Source organism: Leptonychotes weddellii, chromosome 8 (genome assembly GCF_054177405.1).
Source record: "Leptonychotes weddellii isolate Sample4059 chromosome 8, ASM5417740v2, whole genome shotgun sequence".
In the NCBI taxonomy this organism is placed as follows: Eukaryota; Metazoa; Chordata; class Mammalia; order Carnivora; family Phocidae; genus Leptonychotes; species Leptonychotes weddellii.
The window spans coordinates 110,285,320-110,305,000 of record NC_138376.1 but is presented as its reverse complement, the minus strand read 5'-3'; the positions used below and the strand labels follow the sequence as shown (position 1 = coordinate 110,305,000).

The window sequence follows — 19,681 nt, the reverse complement described above, 5'->3', positions numbered from 1 at the left end:
AACTGTCAGGACCTGAAAAACAGAGAAGAGATAAGATGCTTCAATAACCAGAGGACTTGTGAACAGAGATCTCAATCAAGGATTTTTTCCTAAACTTCTTCTTATTCAGCAAATAGGTGGCACACACCATCAGAGACACGGGAAACACAGCAATGGGGAAGAGAAGTGAGGTTCATGCTTTCATATTTTTTACATTTTAGCAACAGAAGATGGGCACCAAACAAGTGAACAAACAAAGAGACAAGTATTTTCAAGTAAAGATAAGTGCCACGAAGAAAATAAAGCAGAGTGAGGCGCTAGTCAGTAAAAAGGTGAGGGAAGGTCTCAAGGGAAGCTTCTCAGGGACGGTTTCTGGGGAAATAACATTTGAGCTAAGCAATGAAGATTGAATTGAGAGTATTTCAGATAGAGGGAACAGCGCATGTAGAAAAGAAATAAATACATAATAAAAATAAAATAAAATAACTCAGAATGTTATGGGAAAACCAATAAGACCAGAGAGGCTGAAGAGTAGTGGAGGAGGGTAGTATGAGATGAAATGAGTGAGGATAGGCTGTAGAAGACTTTATCAGCCCTAGAGAAGCATTTGTGTTTCATTCTAAGGACAGTGGGAATCCTGATTGAATGGAAAATATGTAAGGATTGTATCTGAATTTGTCGACATTTTACAACTTGAGCTGAACATCTGGTTGAAGGGGGAATGGAGAGGCTGAGCTAAATCTTGATGCTAACTAGCATATTTGACCAAAACAAATGGTCAAAGATAATTAATGATGGTCCTATCTCCCTTGCTCCAAGGCAGCATTTAGTCTCAGCAGAATCTTACTTAATCCTTCTATCAGAACAAAGGGTCAGAACCCAAGAATGCCATTCTTCAATGATGGTATTTACCCTTTGGTAATGAAATTGCTATTTCAGGCTAATAACTTTGTAATTATTGGCATTAAATACTCAATACATATTTCTTTCTTTTTTTAAGATTTTATCCTAGAGAGAGAAAAAGAATGAGTGAGAGAGAGAGAGAGAGCACAAGCGGGGGGAGGGGGGGGCAGAGGGAGAAGCAGACTCCCCGCAGAGCAGGGAGCTTGCCCTGGGGATTGATCCCAGGACCCTGAGATCATGACCTGAGCTGAAGGCAGACACTTAACAGACTGAGCCACCGACGCGCCCCTCAATACATATTTCTTAAATGGATGTATGAAAATAGGTAGTGAACTTCAGAAAAAAAAGAACTCACATTTTCTTTCTTCTCCTAAGAGCTTAGCTTAGCACATACCCTGGAAGTCAGAACAATGTGATTTTGATGTCTCCTCTGGACTGCTGGCCCCATGCAGCATGCTCCAATTGCAAGCTGCTTTTCTTTCTCTCTCCCTCTCCCTCACTCCCTTCTTCCCCCCCAAACTCCCTCCCCATTAATCCGTAATGAAAATTAAATCTATAAAGCTGTAATACCCACTTGTGCTTGCCACAAATCTGAATTCTGGGAGAAAAGGAAGCTAGAAGGCAAGTCTACATAGCAGAATTATTCTGCTACGGCTTTAAAAATGCTGCTTCAAATCATTCAGATTTCAATATCCCCGTTTTCTCTTCCATTTGTAATTATCATTAGGATTCTATCAACAACAAAATTTTAGCCAATTATGCTACTGAGTGCTGGGTTAAAAAAAAATTACAGATGGCAATCTACTTTGCAAATCTCTTCTATAAAAATAAAATAATTCGTTAAGTTGGTTTGCTGGCCAGACAAAAAAATTAAAGCAAAGGGGTTTGGGGTTTGTTTCTTATTTAGCATTGGTCAGTTGCACACAAGAAAACTGGCAGGAGGAGTTGCAGTACTTTCCATTTGATGAAGGTTGCCAAATAGAGTCAATTTATTTCCAGAATAACCTTGAAGATGTTCTTCTACTTTTCGACAGATACAGTTTTGCTGAAAAGTCTTTGGCCTTTAATTGGGGTTTTTCTTTTAAATATCTTTCCTTTTTCTTGTTTCTTATTAGAGATTATAGTCTTTCTGATAAAGTGATATAAATCTCAATTTGACCATAGATCAGCATATGCTGAGTCACTTGATTCTATAAAGGATCTGAGTCAGTGGGCAGAATAAAAACATGATACACTTGCCATCCGAAATGCCCATCTAAAACATCACTATCCACATGCTTACGAGTTTTCTTTTATTCAAAATTATTCTTCAAAAGATTCCAAAAGAGGAAATAACCCAAACTGCATGAGAGAGTAGTGTGGAGTAAGCTTGGGACATCCGGGTCACGTAGGACCATAGTAAACAATATCTTGTTGAAAGTTGTATGTGTGTGCACACATATGCATGTGAGTGTGTATATACTCCAGTTGTATGCATTTACCCATTTGCAGTCAGAAAATGGAGTGGACCTCAAGGAAACTAACATTCACTGTTTATCCAATAGAATAGAATAAGCCTAATTTAATTATCCTTGAGGTAATATAATTTTCTGTGGGTATTGTTTTTAAAAACTGTTAATAACTGACTGGACATTTAGAATTTTATAGTAGCTTTTTCTTTAACTAAACGTATTTAACTATTACTTATGCAGCGACCTACACACTGAATTGAATAATTTCAATGATCATAGGTAATTTAAGGAATGCTCTTTGACCAATGAGTACCATACTCTTTATGGGTTCTGATGATTGAAATTATAGTAGATGCTTCCAACCACTTCTCCTGTGTCATGTGAAAATTGCATTTCAGATGGAGGTTTCCAGTAATAGTATAAGAAAATCTTAAATGAATACCAAAAGCATTATTTATCTTTAAAAAGCCAAACTGAAGTTCGTGGAGGAAAAATAAGTCAGCACTTAATGGATGGAACAGAGAGTGGAAACATCTGACAGAACAGTAGGAAACTTTGTACTGTTTTGAATGCCTCATCACTACTCATACCATCTGTCATGCATTTCTCATGAAATAAACAATTTTCAGAAATGCTGTGTCCAGGGAAGACACATTTTACATTTTATTGATTTATTCATTCTACGTGGAGTAAAAGTCACGGCGCTTAAGAAAATCACCTGTGAGGTAGATACCCTTATACTACTAGCTAGTGGTTTTTTATTTGAAAATATCCATTGAGGATCTGAGATGTGGATACATAATATAATGGATAGATCAAATAAGAAATGTGGGGGGTGGCCGAAAAAGAAGGCAAGTGTTGCCAAGAGCAAATGCTGAATTTCCTACCGTTTTTATTTCCCCAAATCAGAGTTGCTGAGAAAAGTCTGGCTGATAGAAGGATGGGGCGGGGGAGATGATTCTTCTCCAGGGGGTCTCCTTCATATAATTCTTGTACTGTTGCCACAATCTGGCCATATTTTTCTGCCAGAGGAAACATGGCATTTGTTTCATTATTTACAATTTTCATACTATGTCTCAGTTGATTAATACAAGACTCTTCCCACCATTCCACCCGTGAAAATTAAGTTTTCTTAAATAGTTACCATTTCCTTAGTAGTCCAGGGGTATTTCCCATAGCAGTCCAGTGACACCCTTGACTTTGACGACTGGTGGCTTGTCATCATGTTTTAAAATCGCATTTCTAGGATTTCTTCTATTTAATAATTTCACCTTAGCTTTTCTCCTTTTGTTTCTTCTATCCTATGAATGCTATTTGCTCATCCCAGGAAGACAAATGTTGTGATATTAGGTTCTGGATACAGTCTCAGATCCATTGGGTCTCTGTGGTCTTGGACACATTATTTAACCTCTTGTTACTTCAATCGTAAGAAGGTGATTCGGTGATGTGGGCTCCTCGGGGCTCTGGTGAAGGTTGAACGAGATAATGCTCTAAATGAGCATTTAGGAAATAAATGTTTATTCCCTCCCACACTTATTTCCTCTGTTCTTTCATCATTATTCCCATTACTGTGTCCGTCTCACCTGTGATGTCTCTCATCCATCAGCTTCTCCTCCTCCCTTGCATCCATGGCACTGCCTTTGTCCTTCTTGTGGATTGATGACAGGACAGAGGTGCTGTGTGCTGAGACCGTGCACTCCCCCCATCTATTATGCTATGTTCAAAACAATTTCAAGGCTCCACAAGTCATACTTTATAGAGCAATACAAGTAGCAGGCGTTCTAAAACAGAGAGATTCTGGCCCTTTCTCATGCTTTTCAAACTTAACTTATCTCTCATTGACATACTTCTGAATATCTTCTGAGCTCCAGCCATATTTTGTTGCTTTCTTCTTTTGTTTCCCCACCTTCATATCTCTCGTGGTAATTTCACTATTCCTTTGCTTCTCTTGAATGCTTTTCCTCCCTTTGACTATCTTCCATTTGCCGTTAACAGTGATTTGTTCTGGTTAAATCCAGGGTCCTTGCATCTCTAAATTTATTTGCCCCGACACTGGTGTTAACACTCATTCCTGGTCTTGCTGTTTAATCTGTTCTGTGGTAGCCCCTGTTCTCCTGCATCTCTCACTCCAGGTCCTCATGTTTTTACATGGCATAGCTTCAAATTATGCTACCTCTTGATCTGAAACATCTTTTTCTTTTTTTAAGATTTTATTTACTTATTTGACAGAGAGAGACAAAGCGAGAGAAGGAACACAAGCAGGGGGAGGGGGAGAGGGAGAAGCAGGCCTCCTGCGGAGCAGGGAGCCCAATGCAGGGCTCGATCCCAGGACCCTAGGATCATAATCTGAGCGGAAGGCAGACACTTAACGACTGAGCCACCCAGGTGCCCCTGATCTGAAACATCTTTGATAACCCTTTATTTTTCTTCCTTCTTTTCTTTTGGGCACCAAGAAAAATTCCGAAACCCTACCTATTTTCTATTTTATTTGCTACGATAATGTATTTGTCAGGGATCTCCAGAGAAACAGGACCAATAGGATACAGGAGATTTATTATAGAAATTGGCTGGTGTGGCTATGGAGGCCAAGAAGTCCTTCAGTCTTCCATCTGCAAGCTGGACAACCAGAAAAGCTGGAGGCATAATTCAGTCTGAGTCTGAAGGCCTGAGAACCAGGGGGCCACTGGTGTAAGTCCTGGAGTCCAAAGGCTAGAGAACCAGGAGCCCGGATGCCTGAAGGCAGGAAAAGGTAGAGCCCTTCTGCCATATGAGGATACAACAGTTCTGGTACCTGGAAGAGGGCCCTCACCCTACCACGCTGATCTCGGACTCCAGCCTCCAGAATTGTGAGCAATAAATTTCTGTGGCTTATAAGCTACTCAGACTGTGGTATTTTGTAGTAATTTGTTACAACAGCCCAACAGACTAAAATAGAACTTTCTTCTTGGAAGCTCCCATAGATCTTTCCAGTCTTTCTCCCATTTACCTTATGACAGTAACTATAATTAAATGTTAAAATCCCATTTTAATTCTTGCTATCTTGTTCAGAAACTTGCCACGCTTCTCAGTTGTTTTTTTAAAATTAGTACTCAAACCAAGTTTCAAAGCTTCCCACCCAGTAGATTCCTGAAATCTGCTTATTCTTTATTTTTCTCTGTAAGTTTTCTACATAGGCTTCAAGGGATGCCGAAAAGAATCCTGTAATGTATGTACTACTTTGGATACTCCTTGGCCAATGTGTAGCAGGGATAAAAGGTGGAGGAGCATGTGCAGAGTTATTAGAAACCATCATGGAGAAAGTGGAAAAAACAAAGGATTTGTTTGTGGACTTCTGTGCTAATTCATATCAAGACACCAATGGATCTACTTAGTATGAACTCACTAGCTTTTCTCAGAATCACTGAACTGTTGGAGGCTATTTAAAACTGTTAATATGGTTAGCTATTACTGCATATAAGAAAGATAAATAAATCTCTGGCCAAATAATAATAACTTAGCTTTCTAGTTCTGCTTTTCAACAGCACCAAAGCCAAGTATTCAAAGAAAAACATTTCTTACCCACCGCTTCCACAAGTACCATCTCATGGGGCCTCCATGCTACGTGTCTTGTTTATTATAAGGATTGGTGACGTACTATTGACATTCCTAATAGATGCAAATATCTACTATGCTGACATTTTCATTGGTTTGGCACGGTCCCCACAGTCTCTGCAGTAGGGCAAGGCTAACTGGCCCATTTTCAACTCACATGCCCAAGGATTGACAGATTCTTCTCTCTCACCTTCTCCCACTACATAGTATCTCTCCTCTCCTCTCCTTCCCATATTCATAGACCCATGAAATTGATGCCTTTTTCACGTAGTGTTTGGGCTGTTGAAACCAGGTTGGTCTCCCTGTCCTCAGTCCTGCATGACATTAATCTATCCACCTGTCTCAGCAAGGTGAGAGTTCCGAAATCAGAACTTGGAGTCCTTCCACCTCCTGCTCCAAGACTTTAATGCTCTTCCATCCAGGATACCATGAGTGGGGACAGTCAGGGACCAGCAATTGTCCAGCACTATGCCCACAGTTCCAAGCAGAAGTTACCCTTTATCCTTATTGTGTCTTTTGCCCCTCCTTTTTCAAGAGGATCCCTCCCCTTGAAATATTTCACCACTTTCCTCCAATCTCAGTTTATTGAAACCCTATCTATCCGTATTTTGTTGCTTTCTTCTTTTGTTTCCCCACCCCCATATCTCATGGTAATTTCACTATTCCTTTGCTTTTCTATCTTCCATTTGCCGTTAACAGTGATTCTTCTGGGTAAATCCAGGGACCTTGCATCTCTAAATTTATTTGCCCCGAGACTGGTGTTAACACTCATTCCTGGTCTTGCTGTTTAATCTGTTCTGTGGTAGCCCCTGTTCTCTTGCATCTCTCACTCCAGGTCCTCATGCCCATTCTTTAAAAATAATCCAGACAAATTTCTACCTCCTCTATGAAGCTTTCCCAGTATTCCCTTTAAAGTGTTTTATTTGTCGCTCTGAATTATAATTATTTGTTACCTGTGTTATAAACGCAAGACTTTTTAAGGCTCTAGATCTACCAGGCGAGCTAACCTTTTATCTTGCACTTAAAATTGTTTTCTCGTTCCTTCAAGAGAGTCCATCGATTATAATCTTCTCATTTTATTCTCTACAGCTCTTGTTTCATTCTTCCCTAATATGTTAATCAGGACATATAGGTATATCTTTTGAAAAAACAATGCTTGAAGTACAGTGATATATTGGGTTCACATCGGCCACTTAGAGCTGGAAGTTAGAAAGTAGGGAATTGTAGATGAGCCACATATGTTAATTGAATAGATAAATATATTAAAATTATACAGTTCTGTTTTATTCCCTTTTATTCTATTCTTCACACTGCAGCCAGAGGGGATTTTCATCTGGTCATGTTGCTCCCCTACTTAAGGCTTTAAAGTCTTGCCATTGCTCTTAGGATATGTAAATTCTTAAAAGTTCTTGCTATGATCTGGGTCCAGTTTACCTTTGTAGCCTATTTCTCCAGTTCACTCCACTTATCTCCTCGTGTTGAACTTCTTGTTAGGTTTTGAAGAGTCTTTGTTCTCTCTGGGCCTTTCTAAATGCTATCGCCTCTGTAGGACATAATATCCCTGTCCTTCACTCTCCAGTAAATTTCAACTCATTCTTGGATCTCAGCTTAGACACAGTTTCTTCTGGGAAGCTCTCTGGGACTATCCTGGACTAGGATAGGTGCCCTTCTAAGATTCCCTTGTAGCCTCCAGGCTTCTCCGGCGTTGGTCTATGCTGTTATTGCTGCATTATCAGGGTGAGTCCCTCACTAGATTGACTATGGGCTCGTACCCCAGTTGCATCTCTCTATATTTCACAATGTGTGTGAATATATAAATTTATAAAATATGTACATATATGTATAAAATAAGATGGCAGATATGATGAGTGACAGGCTGGATGTATCAAAAATGACATGGACAAAATGTTTCAAAAAGCCACCTAATTTACATCCTGTCCTATATTTCATATCCTTAATAAACCTCTACTCATCTGCATAAAATATCTTCCTAACTCCTTTCTGATTTCCTCCTTCAGAATGATTTTTCATACTACTCTCCTCTGATAGAGTTCCTCACTTTGACAGAATCATTGTGTTATTCTTTGGGCACAAGACATCTATTTTGCACATCCTCGGCAAATCTTGCTTTCAAATTTGTCTTACAATTTACAGTAAACTAGACTATGGAACTAATGTTTTTACATTATAGACTCCACATTCTATTTTTGTTGTTGATATTACTTTTAGTATTACTAATGTCACTCCTGCACACTCTCTGTAGCCTGAAGCCCATTAGGAAGTCTTGGAAATCATTTATTTCCTCATAATTGGTTATCACGGGTCATTCCGTGTTGATGTTCTCAGTGAGTCTGTGAAGGAACTCATTCAGTCACCAACAGGAATAAACTAAGATAAAAGTAACAGAGTATTCCAGAATAGAAATAATGGTTTATTTATTGGCAATTTTTTTTTATGGTTTTCATCCATCTTCTGGCCCATGAGCATAGAAACTTAAGGAAGTCAGGTGTCTTAATTTCTTCTCTTTCAAATGTTAGATGACACATTTAATAAGCCATGCAACAAGTAGTCAGCGTTCAGTAGAAGCATGCAAGTCTAGCAGGCCCGCTGGAGCCTAGCCCACATAATAAAGATGTGCTGTGGCCAAAACAGCTCCATATTCTTTCCCCTATTCCCTGCCCAACTTCCTCATTCATCCTTCCCCTACCAGCAACTGTCTCCATCCCTGCCCCTCCTCCATGTACTTGGCCTCTCTGGCTTCTTGACTTTCACTTCATCTACAGACTCATGACATATCTCTTGCTTCTGGTTTAACAAACTAGATAGGACAGCAAGATTATTCCATTTCTCTAGCTGTACTTAAGAGTTATTCTGGCTCCTGTGGTCTCCTCGGTTCTGGCTCCAGAGGGACCAATGTTGGTTGTTATCCTGTTATTCACAATCCTTGTGGAAATGGGAATGGTGAGATGCCTGAATTTTAGTCAATATCACTATTCTTCACTTGAAAACATGCAGTTCTTGAACCCACCCAAGTTCTCAGGAGAGGTGTTCTCCTCTGGGGTTATTGATGCAATTGAAGAACTCTGTGCTCTTCCAGACACTGCCATCTCCTCTTTTTGTAATAACTATCTTGTAGTGCTGCCTTTATGATTCCAAAATAAAAGTCAATCTACATACATCTAAAGAATACCATCTATGTACACATAGATTAAAAAACTCAATATAATATTCAAACTAATATAAAAGATGTTATAGAAAAATAATTTATAATAGACTAGTGTGGGGGCGCCTGGCTGGCTCAGTCGTTAAGCGTCTGCCTTTGGCTCAGGTCATGATTCCAGGTCCTGGGATCGAGCCCCGCATCTGGCTCCCTGCTCTGCGGGAAGCCTGCTTCTCCCTCTCCCACTCCCCCTGCTTGTATTCCCTCTCTCGCTGTGTCTCTCTCTGTCAAATAAATAAATAAAATCTTTAAAAAAAAATAGACTAGTGTGGATTTCATTGTGTAAATGCTTAGTTAGGAATGAGCACTCTATAAGATATAGTAGTCAGATGTAGTCAGATGGTTATACCAATAGACTAAACCAACTTGTGGCTACTGCAAAAGCAGATGGTTAGAGGTGTGTTTTATTTGGAGACTCAAACAGCATAGAAGAGAAACTACTGTCAAAATGTGATTTTGAAAAAAAAAAAAAAAACAGTGGTAAAATCCAAGCAAAACAAAATACAACCTTCCTCCTGGGAAATGCAGTGTTGCTATATAAAATGGAATTAACTTCTAAACTCAGATAATATAAATAGGTTTTTGACTTATACAAATACCTTCTGGGACATTGACAAGTTATGTGAGATGCAAGATGATTTTTATTGTCTGGACTGTCTCCTGTCTTACAGGACATCTGGCATTCCTGGATCCTGCCCACAGATCAGGTCAAAGGCAGTAGCTTCTTCATTATGGCGGCCCCCATTTATCAAAGGCCACCAAGAAAATAGCAGAGGGCCCATTGGGAACCACTGCTCTAAATTTTCCACCTGCCAGAGAATGAGAAAGAGGGAAAGAAGGAGTGGCAGTGATGGTGGGGGTGTGACTTGACATTTATTACATACTTACTATGCTGCAATGTCTGGGAAGGAATTTTACATGTCTTTTAGCTTCATCTTCAAAATCGACCATTGAGGTAGGAAGACTAGAGAGGTTAAATAACTTACTCCAGGTCACACAGCTAGGAAATAATGAGCTGGGTGGAGCTTGATCCCAGAGTTGGTAGCATTCTTGGCTCTCTGGCTGGACAGAAAACTAAGAAATGGCCAATATCACACCCACAGCAGGAGAGACCCCTTCATGGAAATTTCAAGGGGGTTCCCAGCTGAGCCGTGCTAGATGAGTGAAAGCCCAGGCCAGGCAGAGAATGTCAATCAAGCTATTCACAAGCTCCAGCTGAATAAGGTCCTGTCTACCGCTATGCAGCAGAGTCTAAATCTTGGCCCAAGACCCAGCTCTGGAACAATGCCCCTCTCTGTGGGGGTTTTTTTTTTCTTCTTTTTTTTTTAAAAAAAGTCATTGTTTTCCGCTCTTATGATAGGAATAATAGATGCTTATTGTAAAATGTTCCGACAATGTAGAAATGTATAAAATGGGAAGTGAAAATTCTGTGATGCCATTCATCAGAGATAATTATTGCTAACCAATTGGTAGATATCCTTTGGGATTTTTCTCTGAGCACATAAAAATAATTTTTTTTTTAAGACTTTATTTATTTGCGAGAGAGACAATGAGAGACAGAGAGCATGAGACGGAGGAGGGTCAGAGGGAGAAGCAGACTCCCTGCTGAGCAGGGAGCCTGATGTGGGACTCGATCCTGGGACTCCAGGATCATGACCTGAGCCGAAGGCAGTCGCTTAACCAACTGAGCCACCCAGGCGCCCCAAGCACATAAAAATATGGACATAACTTGGAGATACCGAAGGTTCGGTTCCAGACCTCTGCCATCAAGTGAATAGCGCAATAAAGTGAGTAAAATGAATTTTTTGGTTTCCCAGCGCACATAAAAGTTATGTTTACACTATATTGTAGTCTACTAAGTGTGCAATAGCATTGTGTCTAAAAAGGAAATATACACACTTTAATTTAAAAATATTTTATTCCTAAAACATGCTAATCATCATCTGAACTTTCAGTGAGTCATAATCACCGATCACAGATTACCATAATGAACATAAAGATAATAAAAAAGTTTGAAATACCGTATAAATTCCCAAGATGTGACAGACACTTGAAGTGAGTAAATGCTGCTAGAAAAATGGTGCTGATAGACTTGCTTGATGCAGGGTTGTCACAAAACAATTTGTAAAAAAAAAAATGTGGGGCCCCTAAGTGGTTCGGTCAATTAAATGCTTGACTCTTGATTTCAGCTCAGGTCATGATCTCAGGGTCCTGAGATCCAGCCCCACTCAGGCTCTGCACTGGGTGCGGAGCCTGCTTGAGATTCTCTCCCTCTCCCTCTGTCCCTCCCCACCCACTCTCTCTCTCTTAAAAAGAAAAAAAATTAAAGTAAATAACTAAACAAAGCATCTGTGAAGTGCAACAAAGCAAATTGCAATAAAAGGAGGCATGCCTGTAGTAATGTTAAATAAGATCACACTCTACATACTGTTTTTCACTTACTATTTTAAATAAACAATATTGTAACATTCTATCTGTGTCAACATATAGAAAAGGATCCCTCTCCTCTGTTTCTCATGGTTGTGTAATACATAACTGTTTGCCTACTCTTACACTAGACTCATAAGGAGACTTTGCCTAGAGGACATAGACCACAAAAAGTGATTATTTTTTTCATTTTTGCCACCACAAACAATCCTATAATGGGCATCATTGAGCATATATCTTTGTGCAAGGGTACAAATACTCCTACAGGATACATTCTTAGAAATTGAACTGTCAAATTGCCCTCCAAAAAGCTCTACCAATTTTCAATTATACCAATGGTACATGAAACTCTCAATTCTCTACACCCCAGCAAACTCTAGTTGTTAACATTCCTTTCTTTTTTTTTCCATGGGTTTTGGAAAAACAATGCATGTTCCTTATTTTAAAATATAGTTCAGCATAAGAAAAAGTAAAAATCTCTTGAAATCATACCCTTCGAGAATTTACACTGAAGTATTTTGCTGCACATCTCTAGGGTATGGCTTGGTGCCCCCACAAGAGAGATGTCCACTGGGAACCTATGACTTATTTGGAGAAAAGTATCAGCATCAGTACTTGGATAAGTCAAGTTTCTCCAGAGCAACAGAACTAATAGGATATATTAGATATTGATAAGAGGAGATTTATAATAGGAATTGGTTCAGGCAGTTATGGAGGCCGAGAAGCCCCATAGTCTGCCATCTACAAGCTGGAGAACCAGGGAAGCTGGTGGTATAATTCACTCTGAATCTGAAGGCCTCAGAACAGGAAAACCAATGGTGTATCTCCCAATCTGAGGCTAAACACTTGAGAACTGGGTCCGCTGGTGTAAGTCCCAGAGTTTGAAGGCCTGAGAACCAGGAGCTCTGATATTGGAAGGCAGGAGAGATGTGACCAAAGATTTTGAGCATATAATCACTTTTATTGCTTCAGAATATTCCATTGTATGTATGTACATGATTTAGTTCATAACTTACTTAATCAGTCTCCTAAAAAGCATGCAGTTTCCCAAAATCTTTTTGCCATTATAAGCAATTTTGCAGTATATCTATTTACTTGACTCAATAAGGAAAGTTCTTTGGTGTGAAGTCCTGGGATTAAGATGGCTAGTGACAAAGCATGCTCATTTTACATGTTGACACACACCGTCAAACAGGCCTCCGGCATAGTTACGCTTATTTTCTCGTGCTGTTTCTCCCCACGCTGCTTAACAATGTTGCGACCAAGTCAGTTCAAACCTGGGTATGTAAGAAATGTCATTTATTTTATTTATTTAAAAGAAACTCAAATTAGACTCAGAGGCCCATCCTGTTCACATGGAAGAGGGGATTAAATTACACCCTAATTGGGGATCTCCCTCAAATTCGGACCCCAGGCCAAGCCACAAGGTCTTGAGTAGTCCCTGGAGGGTTCTTAAACTACTATAGCGTGGCAGAGAGCTCTAGGCTTCTGTCCACAGGGCTACTGCAGAGACACTGGTTTTCCGAGGCCTCGTGGTCCCTTGGTGTCTGATGATTCTGCTGTTTCCGTACCACACTCAGCGATCTTTAAAGAGCTGTGACCCCAGAGCTGGTGATTGGTTCATCGGGGCGCTGCCCCAAGCAGCCCTCACCACATCTGAATCACTGTCTTCCTTCTTTTCCATGTAAATCACTCTCGCTGTGTCTCCATCTGTCTCTCTCTCTTTCTGCCTTCTCCCCACTTCTCTATAAAGCCAGACGTAATCTCGTCAAATAAGTTCAGATGTATGCAAATGTCAGGAAAAGCCAGGCAGATTTTGCCTGCCATATCCATAAAATATCCATAAAATAAGAGAACAGAAAGGCTGGCAAAGGATAGGGCCTACTTAGAGGGAGAACATACACATGTTCATTGACTGTCAAGATCTCTTTCAGTTTTGAACTTTTTACTGAGGGTCTCAATAGGCATTTTTCATATCAAAAAATAGTCTCCTATATTTTGTTTTAGTGCTCCAAGTCTCCCATATTTTGTTCTTCATATTCTTTATTTGCATATTTTTAAAAGATTTTATTTATTTATTTGAGAGAGAGAGAGAGATAGCGAGAGAGAGCATGAGCAGGGAGGAGAATGAGAAGCAGGGTCCCCGCAGAGCAAGGAGCCCGACTACACGGGGATCCATCCCAGGGTCCTGGGATCATGACCTGAGCCAAAGGCAGACGCTTAACCGACTGAGCTATCCAGGCACCCTTTTATTTGCATATTTAAATCATCTGGGTTGTGTGTATGCCATGTGAGGAAAGAATATAATTTTATTTTCCTATTTTGGCTATCAAAATTTCCCAAAACTATTTATTGATTAATCAGTTATTCATTGATTTAAATTCTACCTTTCCCCCATTACATTCTGTAATTAATATTGCCATGTATAATTATTTCTATGTATTTCCTTTACTTCTAGCCATATTACTGATCTCTAGTGTTAAGCTATCAGTTATTTCTTTTGGTTTTCTATACATCAGAATGATGGCATCAACAAAGAGACTTTTAGCCTTCATACAAACTCCAGTGAAATAGTTTTCTTTATATGGGTTTTATGTGTTTCTTGCTAAATTTAGTTCTTGTTACTACTGTTGGGAATAGAGGATATATGTGAATGTGGGTCTGCTTGTCTTATTGCCTAAGTAAGACATTTTAAACAATATTAAATTATAAAGACACGTGTTTCCAGTGTTTCTTCTGTGCTCCTTACCCTCTTTTAAAAAAATCTTTGGCTCCTAGTGAACGCACATTTAAAATATTTAAGGGATTTGTCATATTTTCTCCAATTTGTACTCCCACAGAGTATTTGAGAGTGTCTATATCCTATACCCATGTTGGAAAGTGGTCATGCCGTGTCGTAATACATCTGGGCATAAACAGGCCTTTGAAAAGGCAAATCAAATCACCCTGGCAACAGTCTGGCATATTTTTCTCCTGATCCTGCTTTTCCAGTGCACCAAGTATGGGCTCAAATTCTTTGCCATGCTGCTGGCACTTCACTCAGCTCACGGCCTCTGAACTCACCTCAGTCTTGGCTCTAACCTAGCCACCCTCCCCCTTATTTGATTTGCTAACTCATCCCTACTTGTCAGAGATGGAGCTGGCTTAGTCAGTCAGATACTTGCCAAGTGGAGCACAATATATCAAAGGTTGGGTTCCCCAGGGAGCGGAGCTCAAACTAAGTCCAAGTCCATAGGTTGAAATGCAGAGGATGCCCTGTACAAACAACAGGAAGCCCACATGCAAACATTGCAAGCAAGCTTTAAAACCCAGCCAGCTCGATTTTGAGATTATGAGCCCCTCTCCGACTGGGACCCAGTAACAAATCTTTAGGCATCATTCCTAATTTAAAAGCTTAAAGAGTGTTGATTGAAGACATTGCCAGAACCATTCATATATTAGAATTATATTTGGTTGTGAGTGATACATCTGCTTTCTCTGAAAGAGCAGCTTAAATATGGTGAAAATTCATTTGTTCCCTGGGTAAAAGTGCAGAGGTGAGTAAGCTAGGGCTGGTCTAGCAGCTTTGCTGTACAAAGTTCTCAGGGACCCAGGCTCCTGCAGCTTTCTACTTGACCATGCCAAGAGTAGGTTTTGTTTTTTGTTTTTTGTTTTTTTTCAAGAACCAAGATAGAACTTCAGTCATCACATCCATGTTCCAAACAGTAAGTTGGGAGAAGGGAAGTATAAAGGGCAAAGAGCTGGTGAAAACTGCCTCTGGTGGTTCTTAGATGTTGGCATAGGACACAGTCACTTAGATTCCATCGGTGAGAGCTCAGTCACATAGCCACACCAAGTTGTAGGGAAGGCTGAAAATGTAACCTTTGTTCTAGCTGGCCATGTGCCTAGGTAGAAGTTCTATTACTGCAGAAGAGGAGAATGGATATTGATGGGGTCATTAGCAGTTGTTGCCACAAGGCTCTCCTAAATTACATAATGAATTAAGCGTCACAGTTTAACACAGGACAAACATATGAACGAGCAAATGAACTACATTCCTATATTATGGCTCTACATGGGTGAAGCATCCAAGAGGAGGCTGGGGTACCAAGGAAGACTGGATCAATTCTGCTGGGAAAAGGGAGGGTGGGGAGGTTTCACAGAAGAGAAAACGTTTCAACCATGTCTTGAAAGTTAAGTAGATTTTTGCCAGGTGCTCTATAAAGAAGGATATTTCAGGTCGTGGGAGCAGCTTAGGCATAGAGGAATAGAATATAAAGGCATGTTAAAAATATGGAAGCATTTCCATTTAGACAGTAGGTACAAGGGAAGTAGGTAGCTCAGCAAAGAGATGAGTCTGGAGAAGTATGCAGGAACCAGAAAATGAATATCCATGTGTACCCTACTTAGGAGTCTAGATTTTGATCTCTAAGCAATAGGGAAAAGATCTGAGTTATAGAATTATAAATAATATCTGATCATTATTTTAAAGAATAATTTGAAAGGGGTGTGACTGATGAAAGCCATAAGAAGGAGGAAGCATTAAGGAAGTCTCTTATATTCTTAACATTGCTTATCTAGGTGGATGGAGTATCAGGAGTGTCTGGCATTTTCACTGTTAGCATCTTTGTGGCCACAAGCATTTTCACTGCAAACATTGTTACCACAAACATTTTTACCACATAACTAATTGGCCGTAAGGCAATTTTGCCATAGGGGGATAAAATAACGGGGAGACAGTTTGGTTTCATTTCACCATTACAAAACAACCATCTTCAGCAGAATTACTGTATTGAAGCTAGTTGTCAGTTTGGTTTCATTTCTCCATTGACAAAGTTCCCATTTTTACATTACACAAATCTTAGCCAGCCTTCATAATGGTCTATACAGTGACGAGTAGACACAGTGGTCTTAAAATGGTAGTTAACTACTACATATATCGACTTAAAAAATACAGTGATAAAACTCTCTGTAAGTGTGAATAAGAGCTTATAAAGCTATATTGCATACTATATGGGAAATGATAACATACCATTTAAGATGATAACAAACCTCAGTTACAAATGCATGACAGTGTTAGCATTTCTTCCACATTTCCAATGGAACTTCGGGATGTCTATCAACGGACATGTGACAATACGCCAAGAACAAACAACAACGTAGGCTCTCACAAAGCTCAGTAACAAATATGCATCCTAGTATTTGGAAAACTGATACATGTTTAGATGCAGGAATAAAGTAATAATTATTTATTAATTATTATTAAACATGAAGTTTTCATGTTTCATTATGTTCTTTATTAAAAAGGACATTAAGTCCCTCTTATATTTTGTGTGTGTGTGTGTGTGTGTCTGTGTGTGTGTGATTTTTATCTTTTATGGCAGATTTGCCTTATGGCCAATTCATTTTGTGGCGAAAATGCTTGCAGCAAAGGTGTCGATGGCAGAACCACCTGGAACCTTATAGGTCAGCGCTCTCCAGAGAAACAGAAGCAGAGAAATTGTGGGTGCTGGCAAGTCAGAATGGTGTTGGGCAGGCCAACGGGCTGGAAACCCTCTGGCAGGAGTTGCTGTTGCTATTGTAAGGCTGAAGTTCTTCAGAGAAGTCGTAGTTTTGCTCTCAAGGCTTTGCAACTGGTTAAATGAGGCCCACTCAGATTATCAAAGATCATCTCCTCTACTTAAAGTCATCTGATTGCAGATATTAAGCCACATGTACAAAATATCTTCTCAGCAGGAGTGTTTATTTGAATAATTAGGGAATAGAGCCTAGGCAGGTTGATACATAAAACTCACTATAACAGATGACAATGCTATTAACTATACAGGAACTAGAGGAGAAGCAAATTTGGTGGCTTATAAGAAAAGTAATGTGCTTGGTTTGGGACGTTGAGAATGAGGAATCTATAAGTACATTTTGGAGGAACAGAGATATTATTTGGTGTTTACAAATGTGTTCTGGAGTCAAATTTTAGAGTCAGGGAGTTCAAACCGCAAGAAAGGATGAAATCACACAGGGTGAATATACGAGAAATAGTTGCAAATGCTCACGTATGTGAACGAGTTAAAGGGGTGGGTCAGGGATTTAAGGCAACGAGGAGAAGTGAGGACCATGGCAACTGGAGACCAAGCGTCCAATCTCTATGGAGCAACTTCCATTTACTTCCGACAAATCATTGCCCTGCATAAATGTTGGTCTAGGGTTGTCAGATCTTTCCGTTTTTCAAAACTTGGAAAATCCAAATGAATAAGTGAAGATTTCAGGTTTTATATATTGTTTCTTAAATTTGCCTGCAACACTATTGAGCCCAAATTGTATACACCTGTGTACTTTATCCAGTTTGTGGGTTTCCACCTTGAGAACTTTGAAGATGAGTGAGAGTAGATGACAATGGATGGAAACCCCAAAACTGAAGGGTCAATAAGAGAATGTGCCAACTGCATACTATCAGGACTAAAATGAAGCCTTAGAACATGACCTTAGAAGTTAATTGGTGAATTAGCCTGTGAATTGTTTTAGCAGTATTGTGGAGGCAAGAGGTGGATTATCCACACTGAAGAAAGTTGAGGCTATTCTATTAAGGTCTACCTCATAATTTTTTTCACATAAGCAGTTTGGTAAATCCCTCCTTCCTTTAGCTCTTGAGAACGTAATGTATAAGTCTTGCTACCTTCATGGTTCTGTGCTCAGACTGAGGAAACATGTGGTTCTGTGTTCCTAGAACACTTTGATCTTCCTGGTTCCTGGTTAAACCCCAGGAAAGGGGTGCAAAAAAATAAAATAAAGCATAAATCAATTTATTTCTACCAATAAATTATGTGTAAGTGTATACAATGCAATTAACAAAAATGATACATTGCAACAATTTGTGAACACTGCCCTAAAAAGAATCCTTGTAAATACACATATTCAGCAAACATAAATAACATTTACACAGAGTACTCATTTTCCCCAAGATTCTGAGACCTCTAGAGAGTAAGTTAACCAAAGACCAAACTTGAAGCTTGTAGCATCTACGCATGCCACTTGATAATTCAGGATTTAACCAAGCCCCAATCACACCTGTATTTTCCTATATTCTAATACCAGAAAGATGAAATAGTGCCCAATGCAATTGGAATTGTGTCTGCCTACGGATGAGGAAAAAAATCCTACAATGTGTGTGTGTGTGCGCGTGTGTGCGTGCACATGAATGAAAAATTTTTATTTCCTCATGGGTTTATGCCAATCAGCAGGACTCTTCAAGCTGCTTTCATGCTCCACGAACAAAGCTCCATTCTTGGTGTCAGACTCATGATGGCAGCTGGAAGTGACTGCTAATCCCTAAGCAGTAACTCTTCTTGGGAAATAAATGCAGAGCCTCTAGAGATTGGCCCTCACCAAAAGGGAAGGGAGCTTCCATGTGAGTTGAAAAGTTAAAAGAATGAAGAGAAGTCTGTTGCCCATATATCCGCACCCTGTAACCTCAGTCCCCTGTAAATTCCTTGGGGATTCCACTAATTGTAGATGAATATGGGTTAACATGCTTAAGATGCAAAATCCCAGGAAAGAAAAAGCAGTTATTCACACTTGAGGCTTGATTAGTTGGCTTTTCTGTTTACATCTCTCTGAGATCATCAGGTTTGAGTCGATGTGAGCTTGATGAAAAAGGAAGCTGAAGAAAAAAGGTAGTAACCATTTTGGAAGCGGACAGGCTTCAGGGAGGCGTGCTCAGCTGAGCTGCCAGCATGAAGACATCAGATTCCTGGGAGCAGGGTGGGTGCGGCTCTGGGGAATGGTAAGGAAAGGGTTAGGAAAAAGAGGATAATGAGAACCAAGAAACTGAGGCCAAATGGTGGACAACAAAGACAAATTCTATTTCCATCCTAAGGCCTCTTGATTCTCCTTGTGGTTAGCTGATGGTGCTTTTCCTGGTGGCGATTTATCAGGCAACTGCCAGGGCTGGAGTAGGGGTTGCTGAGGGTGGGGGGAGTGGAGGTCGATCCCACCCAGAGATGCTGGGCTGAAGTGAAAATGAGGAAGAATCTAATTAAAATGTCTCAAATTAATTAAGAAACCATGGTAGTTGAGAGATGAATCATCAGACTACTGCCATAGAAATTACTGTTAACGTCCTCACCTGTGGGAGATG

The 19,681-nt window shown here is 39.9% G+C and overlaps 1 protein-coding gene and 1 long non-coding RNA gene across 3 annotated transcripts in view; both read right to left on the bottom strand.

The window, feature by feature from the left end:
• The window catches only part of AIG1 (androgen induced 1), a 373,835-nt gene that overhangs the window by 328,519 nt on the left and 25,635 nt on the right, over positions 1–19,681 (bottom strand). The window lies entirely within an intron of this gene.
• Positions 195–9,319, bottom strand: LOC145723122 (uncharacterized). Its single transcript, XR_014147978.1, has 2 exons — positions 3,478–9,319; positions 195–3,355 (listed from the first exon to the last, which is right to left on the bottom strand). It is a non-coding gene; the product is annotated as an uncharacterized LOC145723122 (long non-coding RNA).